We start from the raw sequence: 23822 nt of genomic DNA, 5'->3' as shown, positions 1-23822 counted from the left end.
AAGCTGAGAGACTGTGTTGAAGAGTGGACAAGCAGTCAAGAAAAATGTGACGGACAGTCATAGGGCAGTTACAGTGTGAAAAAAGGGGCTGAGGGTCATGGCTCATTAAATGATCATGAGTGTAGCGAGTATGGCCCAAGCGACGACGAGCAAGGATAGTCTGCCATCGACGATCGGGGTGGGCTGATATGTACCAAGGAAGAACTGAAAGTTTCGCAGTATGAAGTTTGTTGTGAACATGTAGGTTCTATGAGGATTTTTAGGGTTCACGGAAGACATGGGTCAGAAGAGGAAAACAATCAAGCGCAGGAATGGGATGGAAAGAGGACCTAGAGGAGAAAGTAGCAGTGCTTGTTCATTACCTTTAATCGTGTTGTGGCTAGGAACCCAGCTGAAGCGAAATGACTTTCTCCGAACAAAAATATGGAACAGTAACTCCTGAATTGGGGTGATTAGAGGATAAGAGGAAAGCGTGGTGTGTACGGAAGTGAGTGCACTGAGGGAAATGGATAAGGTAACAGAGGTGGAGGAAGAGAACCTAGGAAGAGACTTCAGAGCAAAAAGAATAGCATACAATTCTGCAGTGAGAATATTTGCAGCGGAAAGAAGTCTCCTTTCGGAAGGAGAAGTAAGAGAACACAACAGCAAACCCAGCACCATGGCAAGATTTGGAGCCGTCAGTAAACATATGCTTGACAGAAGAGTAATAGGACATATGTTCGAGAAAAAGGAAGCGAAGAGCATCTGGAAGATAGACTTAAAACAAGGTAGAAACGAAAGGCAGTCAGGTGCAGAAGGCAGGTGCCAAGGTGGGAAGGAAACTGGACGAAGTGGAAGAATAGGAGGAAAGGTGAAATCAGTAACTTGAAGAAGAGTGGAGATCCGAAAGGGCAGCAGAAGGAAATGGGAGACCAAGTTGAAAGAGCGTTGGAGTAGGTTGGGAGGACGGAGGTGGGAAAGTGAAGGAGACGTGCCTAGGACATGAGAGTGAGAAGAGAACGACGATAAGTGAGGTGAGGAATGCCTGATTCACCACGAAGTCTTGTAGCGGTAGTTGACCGAAAAATACCAATAGCTAAACAAAGACCAATATGATGAACGAAATCCAGCTTTGAAGGAATGCGAGTGGAGGCATTAGAACAGACTTGGCAAACATAATCGAGTTCAGAAAGAATAAGAACAGAGCACAAAGGGAGTACAAAGGAAATCAAACAGCAACAGACCTGTTGGTCCTTTCGTGCCTGTTTGGTATTGGGAAGGTCATAACTAACAAAATTAATCTATCAGCTAAAGACAAGGACAGAAAAGCAGGAAGGGTCCCCCCCACCCACCAAACCCTCCAGGTGAAGCCGGCAGGAAATAATGGTAAGGACCACCATGCAGCATAGAAAAACTGTCATGGAAATTTCATAGGAAAGAGGGAAAGGAAATTTTATTCCACACTATCTACCTGCCATTAAGTCATCGGTATTTACCGATGTTCTTCAGCAGTTGTATCTACCAGGCTTTGAAAAAGAAGAAACATACACCACAGAAATGTGTTGCTCAGGAGTGAAAATACTTAGCTGGGGGTCAGCTGACAGATACTTCTCCAAGCCATTTTTAAAGATTAGTACTGTATCACAGTTTACTACATTTGAGGGCAATTGTTTCATATATTTACAACTCCGTTACAGAAAAAATGCTTAGCTTCAAGTGACTGGATTTGTTTGCCAATAATTTTAAGCACATTGCCTCTAGTACAGTTTTAGCAATCAACTGTGAAATATTTATCGATGGCCATATTAAAGTGTCCTTTGAATATTTTGAATACTTGAACTAAATCTCGTAACCTAGGTTTAGTTAGAGTTAAGAGACTCATGATTTCTAAACGTTCCTCGTATGTTCTCAATCTAGGTGTCATCTTCGCTGTACTCTTTCAAGTTTCTCTATATCCTTTTTATAATACGGAGATCAAAATTAAACGCATTACTCCACGTGCGGGTGTATTAAGGAATTATACAAAGTGGGGGCGATATCATCGCGACGATAATATCGGATTAATATTCAAATGCACTACCTATGAATCCAATCAAGTTATTGGCTTCTTTTATTTACAGCTTATGCACAATGTTTGCTTGGTTCCAAATCATTTGTTATTATAACTCCTAAGTCTTTTTCATGTTTTACCCTATCAAGTTGGACATTATTCATATTATAACTAACTCTTACATTTTTACTGCCAGTGTTTAGCACGTTAAATTTATTAATATTGAAATCTATTTGCCATGTTTGGACCCAGTTAAACAGTTGCTCGAGATCTCACTAAATTGCCTGCCTCTGCAATGCTGTAATTGCTTTTACCCATTTTAGTATCGTCAGCATATTTTGAAACTTACAACATAATCCTTCATCGGTATAATTTACATATATTTAAAAAGAACAGGACCTAACACTGAACCCTGCAGCACTCTACTTGTAACGTTTATTGAGTCTTACTCTTTTCCATTTATTACAACTCTTTGTTTTCATCCGGTAGGCCAATCTTCAACCAACCCGAGCACAGTGCCACTGAAACCATGTGCATTTAGCTTCTAAAGAATTCTTTTGTGTGGAACTTTGTCAAAAGCCTTTTGAAAATCGAGGTAGACAACATCAGCAGACTTAAGGCCAGTCCAGACGATCGAGCAATGCCCGCGGGCACAAGCGAGCAGTTTGCCTGTTGACGGGCTCACCGCTTGTGCCCGCGGGCAAATGTGTAAATTGCCACGGGCAATTTACGCATTTGCCCGCGGGCACAAGCGGTGAGCCCGTCAACAGGCAAACTGCTCGCTTGTGCCCGCGGGCATTGCTCGATCGTCTGGACGGGACTTTAGTCTCGTCGTACATGTTCAATACATCGTTGAAAAAGTCCAACAGATCCGTGAGGCAAGAGCGATTATTTCGAAAACCATGTTGCGAATATTTGATGAGATTGTTTCTTGGTGATTCACAAACTTGTCTCTGATAATAGCTTCAAGCAATTTGCAAACCAATGACATTAAACTAATTGGACGGTAGTTCTCAGGTTCTGCTCTGTTGCCCTTCTTGAATATTGGGGTTACGTTTGCAAGCGTCCATTAGTGTGGCACCTTACTGCTCTTTAGTGTTAAGTTAAAAAGTTCGGATAAAGGCTTTGATATTTCATTCTGCAGCTCCTTTAATACACGTGGTGCCATTTTCTCCGGTATTCTCTTTAATTTGCTTACCGCACCTAGTACATCGCAATCACTAACTGTAATAGCATTGATTATACTGCCGTCTCCTATAGGAATTGGGGAAACTGCAGGAATCTTATGTATGTTTTCTATTGTAAATACTGACGCGAAGAAATTATTAACAATTTTCGCCATCATAGTTTCATTCTCAGTGTGTTCTCCGTTATCTGTGATTAAGGGCCCGATTGTTGGAGCTATTACCTCTTTACTTTTTACCTAACTGAAAAATTCTTTGGGATCTGATTTACTGATACCGGCAATATGCAACTCAAAGCCTTTCTTACCGCGTTTAGTTAATTTTTTATCTTTCCGTCAAAGAGCATCGTATCTGTTTTTATCACTTTGACTGTTTGTGGTACTATGATTTTTATATGAAATATTTACGGTTACCAGACAATTTTTAATATCGGAGTTCCACCACTAAGGTGTCGAATTTTTGGCAGGCCTTCTGTTGCGCATCGGAATACATAACCTGACTGCACTGTCGGGCGTTTCTGTATAAAAAAAAAAAAAAAAAAAAAAAAAAAAAAAAATCCATGCATCATTGATATCCAGTGTTTTGACAATGGGATGCCAGTCACTTGCACTTACAATTGTCTTTATTAAAATTTGCTCTCTTACAGTCGGGCACATTCTTGCAACTGGCCCTGACACTGTCTTCACTGAATTTCATGTTAAATGTAACTGTGCGACAATCACTTGTACTAAATTCTTCTCCTACAACAACATTACTCACTAAATTTTCTGCTGTGGCTTAGACAAGATCTAGCGTGTTAGCTCCACGCGCTGGATGATTTACAGACTGCTGCAACGAACTTTCCTGCAAGTTTGTATATAGGTCTAACTCTGTGTGTGAGGATAGCGCTTCCCCCCATTTCGGAACTGGTAAATTAAATCACCAACTATTACGGTGATTTGCATGCAAGAGATTTCGGCAATTTGATTGTTGTCAGTGTTTAGTGGCTGACTGGGTGGACGTTAATTTAAGACAATTGTGATTTTATAAGATTCTTTTCTAACTTGACTATAAATAGTGTCAATGTTTTCAGTACTTGGCTTGGTAATTACGACTGGATGAAATCCTGATTTAATATATAACAACACACCGCCCCCTGATCTATTCTTCTTTTCATTACTGAAAAGTGATAGCCTGGTAAATTAAACTCCGCTAGAAAATCTCTTTGCTCAGTATTTAGCCACGAGTCTGTTATACCAACTACATCATAATCTTCAGTAAAGACAAGGGCCTCTAAATCAGAATTAGATTTATTATGCGGGCTATGCGCATTTACAACTAGAGCTTTGATGTGTTTACCTTTCCGATGCGGGAAGCTTTTATTGCTTGCTGGTTTTTCGGATCGTATGATATCTACGTTCGCCTCCCATGATGCTTGTTTTTCTCTGGACAAAACTTACTTTAGCACTAAGCAAGCGACCGAGAAAAGCAGCACCAACGGCATTTAAGAGAAAACCATCATTCGCAAACAACGTTCACTGCTCGTAAAACTGGCTCCACTTGTCGATGAACTCAACGCCTTCCTGCCACCAGAGTGGTGGTGGTGAACAGACAAGGAAAGTAAGCTCCCAAACATTCCCCCGGAATACGACACGCAACCGTCGATTTTACATCCGGGTACCTATTTTTAGTTCTAGGTACGAACAGGCTAGGGCAAAGGAGACCGTGCCTAAAGGTCTCGTGGTCGACCCGGGAATCGAACCCGGGAACTCTCGCTTGCGAGGAGAGTGTGCTACCGTTACAGACGTAGGTGTACACGGTGGGTGGATATTACAGCGCAACATGCGGACGTAGGTGTACACCGTGGGTGGATGCAGTGCAACATGTGGACGTGGGTGTACACCGTGGGTGGATAATTTACTTCAAACGTCACTCATCGTTTTACAGAACTTCATAATCAGCTTTAATTTTCTTTGATAACAGTAAACTTTTCTAGTTAATTTTGGCCTCTTTAGCTTCGGAAATTTCCATATTTAAACTTGCTGCTTATACTGCAGGCAACTTAAAAATATAAATATACTGCAGGCAACTTAAAAATATAAATAAGTGTGTTAAAATAAGAAGAGTTGTAGATTTACATCATCGGCGGCCAATCAGCAGCCGCGGATCAAACACACCCTACTCGCCCCATACATCTCAGCTGCACAGGTCAGTCAAATTGAGTATCATGATGATCACAGTCACCCCATAGGAGGCCACCAAGAAAAAGAGTCAGACGAGGAATGGAATGAAGGAGCGAGGCAAAGTTTGGAAAATCACCAGGAACAGAAGGACAGGAATAGACAGAGCTAACAGTGATCCACTGACGGAAAGAGACACGAGCAGAAGTATGACAGATAGATGAAAGGAAGAGAGGTTCAAAGGGAACATCATTGCGGATGAAGAGAAGATCATTGCGGATAATGAGGGGAGTGTCATAGAAAGAAGGAGAATCAAGAGAGGTATAGCCAAGAAAAGGAACCGGGGAAGTACAAAGAAATGTTTCTCGAAGGAAGAGAAAACGAGAATTATGGGAGGAAATACGGAGACAAAGGTCTACGATGGGGGGAGGGGGAAGCCTCTAACAATGCACTGAAGAAGTACCATGACAAAGGAAAGATTCAGGTCTGGGAGGAGCGCAGAGAATGCTTCCAGCGTTGAGGGAGAGAGTATCCAGGAAACACTGGTAACTCAAGAACAGAAGAGATCTGGGAAGACAGGGAGGGCGGAGTGATCACGGAGGAGGGTGGCTGGATAGAGGAAGAGGGAAAAAGAAGTGGGGGAGGAGGAGGCTCGGGGGAAGTAGGATGAATGGGAGTAGAAGGGAGTGCTCATCCTAGGACTCACAAATTCTCCTGCGGACAAAATCAACCAGCATAGAAACCAGCTAACTTAAAAAAAAAAAAAAAAAAAAGTTTATATGGGTCGGACACGTGTTCCGCACGCCTGAGCACCGCCTTTCCCGCCAGGTTCTGTTTAACCAACACCCTGTGGCACGTCGCAACCCAGGGGGGATATAAAGATCATAAGGACGGCTCTGAAGAAATGCATCACCATACCAAATGATTCTGATACCAACGCCTCTGACAAAACAATGGCGAGCCCTCTGCAGCGAAAGAATCAGTCATCTCAAAGAAGCTCGGAACCTGGCCAGAGAAGAGCGTAGACACACCCAACACAGAGTTCTCCCATCAAGCTTGGACTTAACATGCCGACTGTGTGGCAAAGTTGGCGGATCCAGGACTGGTCTGCACCTTGGCACCAAAGGCAATGAGAAACACACCAACCTTGTCGATATAACAGGCATCGTCTTCTGCTGCAGCTTTAAGCAAGTGTGTGTGTGTGTGTGTGTGTGTGTGTGTGTGTGTGTGTGTGTGTGTGTGTGTGTGTGTGTGTGTGTGTGTGTGCGTGCGTGTGCGTGTGTGTGTGTGTGTGTGTGTGTGTGTGTGTGTGTGTGTGTGTGTGTGTGTGTGTGTGTGTGTGTGTGAGAGAGAGAGAGAGAGAGATAGTGTGTGTGTGTGTGTGTGTGTGTGTGTGTGTGTGTGTGTGTGTGTGTGTGTGTGTGTGTGTGTGTGTGTGTGTGTGTGTGTGTGTGTGTGTGATAGAGAGAGAGAGAGATAGTGTGTGTGTGTGTGTGTGTGTGTGTGTGTGTGTGTGTGTGTGTGTGTGTGTGTGTGTGTGTGTGTGTGTGTGTGTGTGTGTGTGTGTGTGTGGCCACCTGGAACCAGATTGACACACTTGCTCAAATTCCTCTTGGATCTGAGATTTCTGTTAGCAGGAAGAATAACAAACATGAGAAGTTTCTGCTTTTTCCTTCCTTGTCTACCATAGAAAAACCTGAGTATGATAAGTTTCATCTAATTAAGACTTTTCTTTTTTTTTTTGCAGAAAGAACGAGATGCAACGTGAGTCTTCATTGTCCTAGTCCTTCCTGCAGTAACAAATCAAGAGGGAGTCGATCGAATGCTTTAGCTTTTTTTATTTATTTTTTTCCCAGAAGTGGGCCGTTTCTATTATTGATTAAGTTACAGTCGCAATAAACTTGATGAGCTTCATTTAAGGGGAAGGATTGAGTCTTCATCGTTTCCACAGCCAGTTTGTGTTTACTGGACAGAACTAAGCCACACTCACAGCTGTACTATGTTGTGGTTGCAGGTATTGTGGTGATACTTAGTAATGAGGTAGGAATGATTTTTAGGTTACCACTCAAGTATAATTTCAGTGTTACTGCACTTGGCCATCAACTAAGAGGGTTTATGGATATACGTCATATTAGAACGAACGCGTTAGAGTGGATCCGGACGCAGGCAATTATGGAACATGTGTGGGCTCAACAGGTGTTTTACATGAATATTACCCCAAACAAATTGATCTTAAGCATGTAAGCGCTATCAGACATATTAACTTCATACGCAAATTTTCTCATACCTAATATGTTTGTTTACAGTATCATTTTCCACGAAATATTCTTAAATGACCGTCTTAAACCAAAGAAATAATTCCCTGTAATCCGATGACCACTTACTTCATGCTTACTAGCTTGAGGTAGATATTTTCCGACTGGAGAAGTTTTGGTACACCTTCGTTATATATTAACTTTTTACAGGTGTTTTACATGAACATTACCCCAAACAAATTGATCTTAATCATGTGAACGGTCAAATATATTAACTTTATACGTAAATTTTCTCAGAACTAATGTTTGTGTACAGTATCATTTTCCACGAAATATTCTTAAAAGACTGGCTTAAACCAAAGAAAATAATTCCCTGCAATCCGATGGCCCCTTATTTCATGCTTACTAGCTTGGGGTAGATATTATTCCGATTGCAAGAAGATTTGGTACACCTTCGTTAACCAGTTTTCTACGAGAGGCCATGCCCATGTCAAAGGAAGTCTCAAAATAATAATAATAATAATAATAATAATAATAATAATAATAACTAGCGAATCAATGGCTGGTTGGTTGTATTTCAAAAGTTCTTCCAGTAAATTCTTTCTGCAGCACTGTCAACAATATCAGTTTTCATGAAAAGCAATGTTTTTGAGTAGTTTCCAAAAATGACTCATAATGACTTTTCTACTACGTCATAGTAATAAAGGAATTACCTAATATTCATTTATGGATTGGAGAGAGAGCTCTATTGAAACCACCTGCAAGGGAAGAGTTCAAGCCAGGCACTCTTCATGTTGCACTTGCTTCTCACAATTCCCCATTTCACTCTAATGTTTATTTATCTATGTTATTTCCTCACAGTTATTCTGTATATATATACATACATACATACGTCCACATACATATATATACAGATAGACAGATAGATATTATGATGTAATATAAAAGTTTTCATGCATCAAACACTTCACAAGCTTCACCAGCCAGTTTCCTGGGGCTGAGCTATCCCCTACTTATCATACACCTCCACGAATCAGCACTTCGGCGCCAACATCCATCGTCTATACATGCTAGGTACTGTCTCGTACAGGACTGGTATATTGGTATAAACGGGGGTATTTTTACGATATGACAGAGGATCTTACAATAGAGCAGTAGTTTCTTTTTTTTTTAATTATCATCAATAAACTATTCCCTTTCCCAGTCGGGAGTCGAACAGTGCGTGTGTGTGTGTGTGTGTGTGTGTGTGTGTGTGTATTATCTACTTACGTCCATAACCTAGGGTCTTTAGCAGTCACAAAATACAAATTTTTATTAATCTACAATGATACAATAGAGAATTTTCGAACATTACTGCTATTTTTTAAATGATGAATTCTCTATATATGGTACAAGGAAATTTAGCATAGGCTAAATGGATGAGGGAGGTGGAGGGTGGATTCCAACTCCCGGGACCCTTAGACCTCCATTTCTGAATCATTTTGGTATTGATGAGAAGTATGCAACGTGGCAGAGGTAACAAAGTTGGGACTGGCTGAAACACCTGCCAAGATCAGTTTACCAACCACACCTGTTAACACAAGTGTTCATGCATACATTTACTCAAATGCATCGTTCGAGTCTAGTTCCGCTAACAACATGCAACAGTGGTACAAGATCCCAGCATGGGTACTACTGGTAACATATGAACATGGTACAGTACAAGAGTGTATCTTGGGTTTGGCTGTTTGTACCCCTGCATCCCGTGACTTCTTCACGCGTTTGATGTGTTCCGGAGGATGATTGTATGGACTGACGATTGATGGTTAAAACTGACACGCCGCTACGATGATTTAGCGGCCACGACCCATGAAACTCATCTCGTCTCATGGTGGAGTGGCCAACGTTTCGCCTGCATTACGTTCTTCTGAAGGATATCAATTAAATTCATATTTTGAGTACGACAGACCTGGAGTAGGCCCACATTACCATGAGTTCTGATGAGTGACAAAATTCTTCTTTTACGTATCTGGTATTTGATAGTTATATAGAAAGTACGATAATTTTTGAGGTTTGATACGATAATCTAAACAACGAAAAATAGCATCTTTTTATCTACTGTACAAGGAAGCGGGAGAGGAGCATCTCGTCAACCTACTAAAATTATCTGGTTCTCATTTTCCAGACATAAGTTGCGTTCATACCAACTACTATAATTCGGATGGGTCTCGTTACCCCCGGAAAACTTTAAATTACCCCCGATGGAGTAATTTACCCCTAATTGCCGACCCCTGCATTTGTCCAACAGGGCGCTCTGAGGAAAGGAGTAAATAATGGGGAAGTCACTAGGCTAAGCTCTACTAAGTCGCTGTCTCTCGGAAAGGTATTTGCTTAAGTACAAAATCAGATGGATGTAATACACTGGATGTGTTGATATTTCAGCCAAATTTTGTATTGATATGGTTAAACATATTTGAAAGAGAGATTTTATTTCCATTAGGAGAGGTTCAAAGACAATATATCACATAATATGCAATAATTTTGATACCGGTATACTGATTATGATGGCACAGTTCAACCAAATATTTCATCCAAAAGACTGCTCAAAGTATAAAACTTGTAATATATGTCCTAATGATAAAAACAACGTAAGCTGACCATATTATCATTTCATCAGCTCGATCTACACTGCGTATGACTTTTGCATGTCGTAATTTGTCGCAGTTGTGTCCCATTGGAAACAAGCGCACCATCTTGTAAACACGGTGAAGACAGCCTCCCATTCACCCTCCAACTCACCTTTCCAATGCATCCTAGTTGAAGTGCGACTGATCACTGTGGTCTTGAGTGGCAGCTGGAGATGTAGCTGTCATTCTTGCGCTGGGGATCGAATCTTCCAGAGAACTGAAGGGCTTTCGATTATATGAAATGATACCAGGATAGGTGCGTCGTTTATGTTTTCATGAGTATGCAGTCTGTAGCTCTGTACGTTGGGGATTACGGATGAGCCTGTATAACACATACAAAGGTTTATTGGTTAATCCATCTCCAGAACAAATGGGCCACCATCATCATCAGCCGCAGGAGCAATCTATGACGGACTACTGGAGGAAGGAAGGCTCTCCCAACCGTAACCCAATGGATTTTTTTTTTTAACGTAACAGGCTCTGGGCATAGGGTCAAGAACCCGTTTCCTGAGGCCCTGCACCACTTCGGCACTGACACCCACCTTCCAGTTTAAAGCTGTCTCATACAGAAGTGATGACTTAACATTAGTGGGGGGTTTTACATGCTGGCAGGTTTTATGGTGAATAATTAGAGTCTGTTTTTAACGAAATTCAGACTCACATATTGTTCCCTGCGCCAACCGGGATTCGAACCCGCATCCATTGGAACAGCAGACCACTTCTCTACCAACTCTGCCACCGCCTCCTCCATTCAGTCCTAGTAAACTGGCAATTTCCATGTCCCTGCAGAGTTCTGTCGTCTCATCCTCTCACTCCATCTGCAGGTTTCAACTCTGACCTTCCTTTGCTCTCTTCTACAAAAATCAATAAATAAATAAATAAAAATAAAAAGGACCGGCCCATATCCATTTCAGCCTCATTATTCTGATGATCATGTCGCGCACCGTTTGTATTAATTCTTTTGGATCAGATACAGATTATTAGACATTGAATTTACCTACTCCATCCATCCATCCATCATCCAATCCTATGTCACCCCATGAGAAGCGTAGGAGCCCGGCGCTAGGCAAGTTGGTCCTGACATTTAAGATGAGAGTGACCAGCCTCACTCATCCCTGAGTGGCATTACGTGAGCAATAAACCCCAACCATCCCTTGGATATAAACCTACACAGGCTCAATCCGCTTGCAGCACCTTAATTACCCACTAAACCACCATTCGCCTTAATATGATTATATGGTTACCACCCAGCGTAGTAAATGATTTCTTGGTGTACAGGGAACCATTTGGCTTGTCACTCAGTGTAGTCACCCACTGGCAGAAGGAAGAGGAGAGAAAGGAAAGACACAAGAGGGAGTCTAAAGTCACCCGCCTGGAAGAAAGAGGAAAGAATGAAGGAAAGGAAGACAGAAGAGGAAGGAAAGAAGGGACGAAAGGGCAGACACCCAAAGCAGCACTACATCGAGTGAGTGGAAGGTGAGCGCCTCCACCTACCTTCTCACATGTTTAATTTCATGACACCGCATCAATGACATTTAGGGCGCTTTTTTTTTTTTTTTTTTTTTTACCAAAAGACGTAAAACTAATGCTTTGTTTTTTTTCCACCGTGTATTTGTTAATACAGTTTAGTATTCATACTCCACAGATGGGTAGTAACAGTGTTCGTGTGTTTTTTATACACGACGCTACCTTCTTTGATATTCACCCTTCCCTTCACGTTACAGAATGTTGCCAAAGTATTTGCATGGCTACGGTATAATTAATGACAGTGCTTTAACTTAGAAAGCACATTTCATATTATGCAACCTAACTACATATGAATACAGTGACTGTCTAGCAGAAAAAGTAATTATGGCAATTATGAAACAAGGTAAATCCAGTGCTTTCTAAGCCTGCTGTAGAATCCAGTGCTTTCTAAGCCTGCTGTATAATCCAGTGCTTTCTAAGCCTGCTGTAGAGAGATGGTATGGGGCAAAAGGGTTTAAGGGTAAATGCAGATAACACAAAAGTGATGATATCTAGGGTTGGTGGCGGTACTGTCAAAGACGCTGCAGAGTGGCCATGTGCAGTTTGCCACAAGGGCGTGGGAAGTAATTCCATCTTGTGCGGTGTGTGTGATAAATGGGTGCGTAAGAGATGTAGTGGTATCAGAGGTAGACTGCGAGATAATGCTGATTTTATGTGTACGGCGTGCCGGGGTGAGCAGGTGGAGATCGTCAGACGTGAAAGGATTGAACTTGCTGGTGAATCTCTTGAGTGTGTGGAAGAGTTTTGTTATTTAGGAGACATGTTGTGTGCTGGAGGCGGGGCTGGAGCTAGCTCTGTGGCTAGGGTGAGAAGTGGTTGGAAGAAGTTCAGGGAGCTCTTGCCTCTCCTGACATTGAGAGGGCTCTCCCTACGTGCTAAGGGGTCTTTGTATGCAGCATGTGTTAGGAGTGTAATGCTGTATGGCAGTGAGACCTGGGCAGTGAGGGAGGAAGACATTCGCCGGCTCAGACGTACAGAAATGACAATGATTAGGTGGATGTGTAGTGCGTCCCTGCGTCCAAGGCCTGGAGGAGCTGGGTTTACAATGGAGGAGTTGAGAGGTAGGATGGGACTGGAGTGTATTGGTGTTGTGATGAGGAGAGGTAGATTGAGGTGGTTTGGACATGTGGAGAGGATGGGGGATGATAATTGGGTGAGGAAGGTGAGAAGTGTTAATATTGGGGGTGGGGTTACGAGGGATAGACCGAGAAAGACATGTGACGAGGTCATTAAGTGTGACCTTTGGGTTAAGGGACTGAACAGGGAGGCTGCAATGGATCGTGCAGCGTGGAGAGCCGCCATTAGGTGACCAAGGCCGACACATGCAAGCGTGTTGGAGCCTTTAAAAACGAAACGAAACGAACATAACATACAGCTATAAACTATTAGGTGCCTAATATGTAGTCCACCCACCAACTGTGTCAATCACAGCCTGCATAGAAAATACGAGATCATACATCATACCAGGTCTTTCCCTAAACACATCCCACACCTTGCCCACGAGCTGCCTTAGTTATTGTCATCCTTCCTCTTCTTCTTCTTATGAGTCCACCATGTTGCCTCACAGGCTTTCGATGGGGGTTCATATCACACCACCAACTCTGCCAGTACAGTAGTTCCAGGCTGGGGTGTCCGTCAAACCATGTGTGGACGATGTAAGCTGTAAGCAATTGGTCTCCGCCCAGGGAAAGGGTAGTCCCTCTCACCGAGTGAAGGTAGAAATTCCTCTTAGAGAATTTCGAGATGCTGCTGTGAAGCGTCCGTCAGTGTGAGAGACAACCCACGCCATGGAGACATAACCATCACCACACGTTACACGTGACGTGGCCAATACGTGCTTCTTCACTGATGTGTTGGTGGATTCATATCTCTTATTGGGAAATCGGAGCAAATATTGTTACACCTGTGCGCGTTACGCTTGGCTCACATGGTTCACCTGTCTGCCCTTTCTTTTGTGGCAATATCATGGAAATCCTACTGAACAGAATATCATGTGGAATATATTGAACATTAAGCGGAACAGTTGCTGCATTATCGACGAATAAGGTCACAGCTCCAAGGCATGGTCTTTTTTTTCTTTTCTTTTTTTTCACCAGCATTGACCGAATGTTGTAAAAAGGTTGAGGGTCAGCCTAGGATGAAGTGAATTATATTTTATAATCGTTGTGCAAAGGTAAGAGACACGCTGCAATGGCAATGATTTGGTCCTTTGTCTTAGCTTTCAGTTCGATTTGTACAAAGGCTGGAAGGGGTTAAGGTCAGACAAGGATGAAGGACTTTTAATTCAAGGACAATTAAAAGGTCAGTGTCACAAAACAAGGAAAATATAAACATTTTTAATCAAATTAGATCAATATTCGTAGAATGGTTGAGAGTCGGGAATTCGTTTAATAACAGGATTTTATGATACTCGGTCGAAGGTAAAGATTACGAGTACAGAGTAGGGTTAAAAGTTACAACAGGAGAAAAATTGCACGGCGCGGATGTTGCACTCTCATCTCTCCAAATTGTTTACTTTCAAACCAACTTTACATGTACTTGGAAAATGTCTTGATTTACACGACAGTTTCGGGTGTTGTATTTAATACCTAAGTGGGATGCATACGTTTTACTTGTATATAAACAGCTAGTGCGATAACTTCTGTAATATCACACCTGCTGTCATATCTCCTCCAGCAATGTATCTTCCCGCGTGTTGTTGAGACAAATGTCTGTTTTCGTCAGTGAATGTTACAGGAGCCCAGTAATCAAGAGTTTCCATCATGCGATACACTCCAAATCTTCGTCTGCCCTCACAGTGCCAAGGAGTTATTGGCTGTTTTTGGTCGGTGTTTTCTGGCAAATACCATCGGGATGCAATCATCGTCGCATAGTCAAAGGTCCGTCTCCCATATTCAAATTCATCTTCGAGAACGGCCCCGATCATCACGATCTTACCCTCGAGGTATGATCTTGGTGAAATGCCATATCATACCTCAAACGGCAGGCCTAAACGGCCATTTCACGAAACAGTCACGTTAGTGCTAAGACACACAAAGACATTGCTACGACATCCCACGACACCCTACAGAAGCGTTACGTTATCCTAACGACACACGACGATCATCCCTCAGTTCAAAAATAACGGTCACTTTGACTCCACATCACGCCAAGACACCGTCACGTAGCGTGTCGTAAGTTGTTGTAGCCTGTCTTAGGTATAACTCTGCCTGTCGTAGGTATAACTTCGTGTGTCGTGGCAGGTCTTCGGGATCCGATCTCCAAGTTATTGCTACGACACGTCAAGTTACACCTACGCGACAAGCTACGACAACCTACGTCCTACGACATGCTAGGACACGCCAAGTCACAGCTAAGGCAAATGACGTTACCATCACGTCACGTTCTCCTCCTTGTCGGCGCCCACACAAACAATTTTTGAACATTCCAAAAATTGTCGCAGCGTGCCAAGAACAGCAAAGAATGACCAAGTTCTCCACGTCAGCGCTACGTCATCACTAAGTCACGCCACGTTACGCATGAGTCATGACGACATGCGGCGACACACGAGGACGTGAAGATCGTGGCGTGTCGCGGGAAAGTTCCTGACAGTGGGACATAGGCTTAAGCAGTCACTTCTCATATGGTCGTCGCGTTAAAAGTTTTGCAAATCCATTCTGACCTATGACGCCATTAATATTTACTTTTTCTAACCTCATGATGTTATTCAGTGACAGAAGCCCTCAAGCAGTGAGGCGTTAATTAAAGCTGTATCGAACTCGCCAGTCCGTAAAGTCCCCTTGTAGTCAAAACTACTTAAAGTCATGAGTCATATTACACAATTTATCCATCTGATTATTATTACATATAAACAAATAGCTATCATAGAGACTGCGACTTAGTGCTTAGTGACTCCCCTGCTATCCCCACCTCCCCTCGGAGCGCCCTGTGGCACTGAGGACTGGCGACACATAGCGGTGGGCTGAGAGAGAGAGAGAGAGAGAGAGAGAGAGAGACAGACAGACAGACAGACAGACAGACAGAGACAGAGACAGACAGACAGACAGAGAGGGGGGGATATATGTCACTAAGAATGGCTTATCAATCGCAGTAGCGTCATTGAAGCAGATAACCACTATGGGTTTAATATGTAAGGAGGGTAGATTCGGCAGATTCTGGGACCTCCATCGCCCTTAGTTGGAAGAGTGGGGTGGGCGGGGGGAGGAGGAGAGGAACTGGGTGTTGAGAGGAAGAAGAGGAGGGTGAGAGGAGTAAGGGGTCCTCGAAAGGGAGTGGGGAGGGGGAAGATGACAGTGAGTTTCCAGCAATGGAAGAGTTGACAGAAAGGGAAGGAAAGGATCTTGTTTTGTGAAGGCGGGATGAAAAGTGTTTCTTCAGCATCTGGCAACGCAAGACAAGAGTGATTTTATGGTGAGTGAGCACCCACTAAATCAGTTTATGATAAGGAATTCTCTTAATATCATTTGATTAATATTGCAGCCGAAGTTACTTATCAAGGAAAAGAGGTATGATAGTAATGGAAAACACCCGTACGAAAGTCTCTCTCTCTCTCTCTCTCTCTCTCTCTCTCTCTCTCTCTCTGTGCGTGTGTGTGTGTGTGTGTGTGTGTGTGTGTGTGTGTGTGTGTGTCAGTTTTAATTAGTAACTAGCAACCGATACATTCATCCTCCTAGACACAACAAACGTGTGACAACGTCACAGGTTCCAGGTGTACCAACAGCCAAATCTAAGTTACACTGTTATACTGTACCAGATTCACGTGTTGCCAAAAGTACAGTGTACGTAATTAGGTATAATAATACTGAAATCAAAGACTCGTCTCCTAAACATCGAAACTGAAAGAAGAAAGTGTTAATTACGCTAAAATACAAAACCTTTATATATGCACCAAAATGACATTAATACAAAAACAATAAGGGAAAAAAAATGACTTTCCAAGGATTTCCGTGTCTACCTGAAAATTAATAATACCTTGACCATCACTGGCGACATAAAAAAAAAAAAAAAAATCAAGCAATTTTTCCAGTATCAAAACCAAATGACAAAATACAGAATATCAAATTGCCATCACGGAAAACAGCCAACTTATATTTGTTGCATAATGCTACGCGTAAGGCCCTTCAGGCGAAGCCCGGAATAATTCGTTGCCTTGTTTAGAGGCTTCTTTGTGATGTTATGTTGTCAGGTTTTGCGGCCACTGTTAATGTGATTCTTTAACCGAAGGTATTAGGCTGAGAATTGTTCCTTACGAATATAAAGGATGAACTTTCTCGTATCTTTTCCTTACTTCTCTACCTCCCTTCCTTCTTACTTTTTTATCTGTTGTACCTCTCTGCCTACCTATCTCCTTCGCTATATCTCTCTATACTCCTCTCAGCGCCACTGTCCTGCCTGCCTACCTAATTCCCTACCTACTTACATCTTTACCTACCTCCCTACCCAATCCACCTCCCTGTATACCTACGTGCCTATCCAACTTCCAATCTCTGCCTATTTAACTTCCTACCAACCGTACATCCCTACCTACTGATCTCCCCGCTTACCTACCTTCCTCCCTGCCTACCTGCATACCTGCCTTCCTGCCGGCCCCCCTCCCTGGCTACTTCTTTACAGACTTAAACAGAGCAGAGGAGATTGTCCATTTCCCTGTGGAGTTAGCGTGCGACCAGAGATTAACACACTTGGTTAGCACTACTGACATTCAAAAGAGAGACTGCGATAAAGTTTTTTTTTTTTTCCTAGAACAATTACTAACGAAACCTTTTATCCAGCAACAGTCAGGAACCCTAGACAGGGTGTACTCCTAGGGTTTTATCTTGAGCTGTTAGGATATGTTTGGAGGAGTATTTGCAAGAAGAGAATGATAACATCTGTAAGACTTTGTATCTCTATATATTGCCTGACGCCTCAATCCCGTAAGGGATGGCCACAAGTAAATCGGCTCCATGTCGCCCTGTCCAGTGCCACTTCACTGCCTTGCTCCCAGCTCACACACCCCTCTCTCATATACTTCTCCACTCCATCCCTAAATCTCATCCTCGGCCTCCCTCTCTCCCCCCCTCCACCTTACTCGCATACACTTTCCTCGTTAGACTCTCGCTCATCCTCGCCACACGGCCAAACCACCTCAGTGTATTTATCCTAACGCTTTCTGTCACATCCACATCCACACCACAGCACTCCTTCACTTCCTCATTTGTCAGTCTGTATCTCCATGTAACTCTACATGCTCCTCTCAGATAACTCATTTCCACTGCTCTCACTGTTGACTCTTGTCCTTCCAACAACGTCCAAGCTTCACTTCCATACGTTAGGGTTGGTATCACAATACTGTCATGCAGTGACTTTTTTACTTCCATGCTCACTTCTCTGCTCCTTATCACTGTTTCCAAAGAACCAACAAACTTTCTTCCCTGTTCTACCCTTTCAAGCACTTCACCCTCTGAACTTCGTTCTTTATTTTCACTGACTTAAACACCATCCCTACTTCATCCTTTGAGCAAGCAAAAAGTCCATAGCAGTTAACCAGATAAAAGATTGTTCTAAAAAACTCAATGTCGCAAAATGTTCTCGCATAATGTAACTGGAACAGAAGTAGTGACAACTACCTCTGTATGACTGCGAGTTGGTAATGGGTTGGGGGAGGCGGTTGACAAGGAGAGCCTAAGCTGGAAGTTTTTCGTGTACCGTGTAAAGAATGAACTATCATATGTAGAAGAAACATTCTGAAGAATAGAAAAAAATGAAAAAGTCTCTAAATATGAAGCTACGGAATTTAATAATGCTTCTTCTTCCTCTTCCTCCACAGCCTTGCCCATGTTAGTATGAGGTCGCTGTTTCTGACTAGTCGTCTCTATTCTACTCCATGTCCAAATACATCCCCTGCTATATACTTCTCTCTCATATCTCGCTGCAAACAGTTCATCCATCATCTCCTCGGGCGAGCCTTTCTCCGTCTACCCTCCACTTCCATGCCCATCACTGTTCTAACCACACAGTCCTCATTCTTTCTCACTACCTGTCCAAACCATTATACATTTAATAATCTAATTCAATAATGCACATGTTAAAAACAAGTTGGATACTGGCGTGAATAAACAGGGGGAAAGTTCTTCATCAGATACGGAAATGATGCATGCAAAATGTACCTACAGTAGAATCTCTGTTTTGAGGGATTTGATTATTTAACCAAAAGAAAGGATTTTTTTTCTTTTTAAGTTTGTAAAATCACTGGCATTCTTGGTAACAAACAAGAATCCCGAAAAGGCCAACTTACGTATCATATGCATTGTTGATAACGTTTACCTGTCAGTGCTGCCCGAGACCTTAATTACAAGTATTTTAAGTCGCTTCTTGCTACCACTATTATTATTACTATTATTGTTATTATTATTATTATTATTATTATTATTAAAAACAGAGGAAGACGACAACTCTGACCTTGAAGGTATTAATTGGTTCTGGTTTGGCTTGAATTGCTCGAGTCAAAGGTAAAGCAAGGTCAGTGTAGGTTAATGCCTAAAACGGATGGTTGTTATCCACCCGTTTTTCATAAAATTTCCATATTTCCACCTACTGGAGAGAGAGAGAGAGAGAGAGAGAGAGAGAGAATGGGGGAGGGGAGACAAAATTATGTTAGTAATTCGTTTTCCCTTGATTTTGGTTTGATTCATGCAATTTTTAGCTCTATATCCGTCGGAAATTACCACTTTCCCCCCGTTCTCTTCCATCCACTGGTCCCCCCCCCCCTCCCCAGATTTCTAGGGAGTTTAAGAAGAGCACCTCAAATAGTGTAATTTCTGACGGGAATGAAGCCGTTACGCTAAGGGCGGGGAAAAACTCGCTGTGTTGGGGGGAATTTTTCCCCGCTCAGCTGATGGTCGCTTTGGCCAATCACAACGCAGGATGCTTCTCTGCCTAGACGCTTCAGCCAATCATCGTGTTTGGTGACACTGACTCTCGGCCGAGAAGAACTCAAAAACAAAACCGAGGACATGCTTGAATGAAATATATGAAGTGTTTGTCAGTTTGGGAAGTGTAGTGAGCAGAAAGCATTACTCACAATATTACCAGCATAACTACTGCTGCATGTTGTGCAGCAGTACTGTACATTACTATCAGACAATAATGTACGAGTATATTACCTTCAGTATACTGTACAGACTAAATTGCTCTTAATATTTAACATTTCAGCTGTACAACACTATTACGACAGTAATGTGCGTTGTGCAAAACTAAACTGACACTGCTGTGCACTGTACAGTACTGTACCTGACATTTTATGTCGAACAAAAGCAACCTATAAAAAGCACCCTGGGATAAAAGCTCTAGCAAACAAAATTAATTTGTGTAGTTTTTCATTTTATTTTATTATTATTATTATTATTTGCTATCCTGGCCTAACAACCTAAAGTAACCTGCCCTAAGGTAACTGAACAGCCTATGCTAAGCCAACCAGCCTAACCTAACCAAACCTTAACCAAACAACTTGACCTTACCTAACAACATAACCTTAACTAACAACATAACCTTAACTAACAACATAACCTTAACTAACAACATAACCTTAACTAACAACATAACCATACCTAACTAATAACCTAACCTAACAGAACTTAGCTGAACAAACATAAGAGCCACATAGAACAAGCTAACCTAAGCCAGCAAAAATAATAATAATAATAATGATAATAATAATAATAATAATAATCTGACCTAACAAGCTAAATTTATCTAGCCTTAACCTTGGTCTGAGATTCACATATATACTGTTCTCAGTCATTCCTCACTTTTGCCAGAATATACTGAATAATTCCTTTCTAACTCCGAAGAGAGGATTCTATCCCTCCTTGGAAGTTTTTGAATAAATATATAATCGAGTTAATCTTATATTTTTATGCATGGAATTTAGTGGTTTTAGTGAAATTTTTGGTATATTCGGTTTATATTACGATTTTGTACTTTTATGTGGCCATAACAGTTATGTGAGGATCCAAATTTTGTCCTTACTCTTAGAAGGCACAAAGCAAAAACCAAAAACCATCAAAACCATCAAATATAACCAACATAACAGGCTTTTATGACCGTTTTGTTTTTTAAATTAATTGCCCTCTTGAAATGTCAAAATTCCCCTTGCCCTCTTCATCCAACTATAATATGCTAACTCAACATAACCCTAAACTTGCCTAATAAATTAAACTAATTTTAACCCACCCCAGTCCAGTAATAAACTACCCTAACTTAAATAACCTAAATTTAAAATAATAAGTTTAAGCTAAAAGTAACCAAAGCTTAACCCAATTCTTAAACTAACCTAATCTCACCTAACCTTAAAACAGCCTAACCTAATCATTACTCAATCCAAAAATAAACAAATCTTACCTAACAAAAATAAACCTAATCTAACCAACATTTAACCTAACCTAACCTAATTCTTAAATTAACCTAACCTAACCCAGTGCTAACCTAACCTTACATGAGGCCAAATTAAACTAAGCTAACCTTACAATAATCCAATCCACAAAATAAACAAACCTAACCTAACAAAAATTAACCTAGTCAAAAATAACTTAATCTTGATTTTAAATTAACCTATCTTGAAACTATATTAGAAAGGGGATTTTGTTCTAGGTGCTTGACCTATTAGGCTATTCTCCTAGAGGATCATGTCCTGACGGTGTACACTACTGCACAACAGAACATATTATACTACTCTACAGCACTACACCTTACACTATTTCTCACTAACATTGCTGTACTTTATTACTGACTACATTGAAGCACACTATAATTTTCTACCAACCTAAAGCATAGGTTCATACTGTAAAACACTAATTTATAGTACTACACAACACTGATGAGCATATAATACAATAGAACACTAATGAACACTAATACTGAAACCACTAATTTACACTAATGTACAAATCAGCACACTATATTGTTGTACAGCACCTCTATTAACTACCCAGTATAGTTAAACAATTCGTTCACACGAGAGTGCTTAATTCAATTTATTTTCGGGTGGCTGAAAGATACGGGAGACGTTAAGGGCGCTCGGGCCCACCTTTAACGGCGATCGTAACACCGGCTCCCGTAAGGTCTCCGAAAGTGTTCGTCGCCGCTCCCTTTTCCCCCGCCCGTAGCGAGTTACGGGACCGCAAGCGCGTTAGTGCATCCGGCCCCAGGACCGCAACTGCGTTAGAGTATCCGGCCTGAATGACAACGTGATGTTGGTATAACAAACCTCTAATATGTATTAAATATGAACAGTGCAACAGATGGTATCAATTATTAAGGCAGACCTATTTTGATTTAAGTGTCGGGACGTTAAATAGTTAAGGCAGTTAAACATCAGCAAATGCTCATAAATAACCAAGATCAACTGTATACGATTAACATAAATGTCTTTGAAGTTTCTTAACATTTCAGTGTCTGGAATGTTAGTAGGTGTCATGTGCCTTGAAACTAATTGGGTCAATAACTTTCTGTAATGATGATACCGCCAGGTGGGTGCATCTAGAAGGCATTCTACTTTTTTTTAAAGACATTATTATAAATGAACTCTGCATATTCAGCGGTTTAACTAGTACTCCAATAACATTACATATTAATGACTTTACTTAAAAAAAAAAAAAAAACGATTTAGTGTGGAAATATTTTACACACTGGTGTGGATTGATGTCCGCTTCGTTCACGTCATGTCCATCGCTCATTTATTTTTCCACACTAGCAGACGGAATTCCACGTAATGACAAACTGAAACATTTTAATTATGATACTCTCGGCCACTCAAATAGATGGAGTTACTGTGAAAAGTTCCGAAAAAATAGTCGTCACAGTATAGGCTCAGGCAAGCTACCAAAGGAAAGTGCCATTTTTTACAATACAGTTCATTAAAGTAATGACTCAGAGTTTAAGTGCGCAGTACAAAGGGAACAATTCAAAATTCTGGAGAGAAATTCATATATATAGTGATCTAACGTTATCCCTATTAATCTTTAGAAAATATTTTTTTTTTAGCTTCAGTTGAAGCATTTTGACTTTTATGGTCATTAATATCCTCGGGAGTCATTTCCAACGCAGGTGTAATAGAAAATAAACATTAACATATAAACCGATAATGTTTCAAAATCGCTGAACTACAACTGTGTCATCTATTAAATATAACCCAACAATTTCACTGTCAAACGCACCCAAGCATTTATACTGGCTAACCTTTTCGATCAAAATGCTGAGTTATCAAAAAGATAAAGCTGAAAACTATACACTGAAAATTTTGTCAGTGGCAGTCGTACCTGTATTTAACATGCGAATGATGACAATACCAATGCATAAGAACAGCTGCACTCGTAAAACAATGAAACATTTGTAGGGTGAAGTTTTAACAGCTGCCAATAATGTTAAGTGGTATTTATATACAATCCTTACCTCAACCCTAGCCCCTACAACATCAGTATCCTTGACGTCTTCCTCCGCAGGCGACAGCACAAGAGCACCCAAAATGACAGCCAAGCGTAGCATTCCGCTGGCCATGGTGGTGGCAAATCAACTGTTCCCGCTCTGCCACGCTCACTGCTTCACTCCCCGCCGCCTAACCTCCGCATCACCTGTCTCTCCCTAAACAGCACCTGGGAACGTATTCATAAACTTTCCTTGGCTTAAGTTGTGCATATGATTATTTTTATATTCGTTTACCTTACTCTGACTTATTTTTTCCCAAGCTGTAATGAATATTAGAGTAACCAGATAAGAAAGACTGTTCACTGATATTAGGTAACTGCTATGGAAATTTGTCTGTACTAAAAACATATAAAATCTTTATAAATACAGCAACGATACCTGACTAAACCACGGCACGCTCACGTCAGTTACATTTACTCTCCCTCGCGTTCCACTATGAAACCACCTATTTACTGGGCTTTTTTTTTTTTTTTCTTGAAACTGTTTATTATTTTCGTATGAATTATATCAATACCATGTACTAAGAAAGAAATATTGCC

At 41.4% G+C, this 23822-nt stretch overlaps 1 pseudogene across 1 annotated transcript in view; it reads right to left on the bottom strand.

The window, feature by feature from the left end:
- Nucleotides 1-23389, bottom strand: part of LOC145389450 (selenoprotein M-like) — a 33686-nt pseudogene extending 10297 nt beyond the window's left edge. The window contains exon 1 of the transcript XR_013896190.1: nt 23251-23389. The product of XR_013896190.1 is annotated as a selenoprotein M-like (transcript). The remainder of the gene's footprint in view (nt 1-23250) is intronic.
- Between the last annotated feature and the right edge of the window lie 433 nt (nt 23390-23822).

The sequence above is a fragment of the Coenobita brevimanus genome, chromosome 1 (genome assembly GCF_032717465.1).
Source record: "Coenobita brevimanus isolate Jiangsu-jjx chromosome 1, ASM3271746v2, whole genome shotgun sequence".
In the NCBI taxonomy this organism is placed as follows: domain Eukaryota; kingdom Metazoa; phylum Arthropoda; class Malacostraca; order Decapoda; family Coenobitidae; genus Coenobita; species Coenobita brevimanus.
This window is presented reverse-complemented; position numbering and strand designations above follow the sequence as displayed.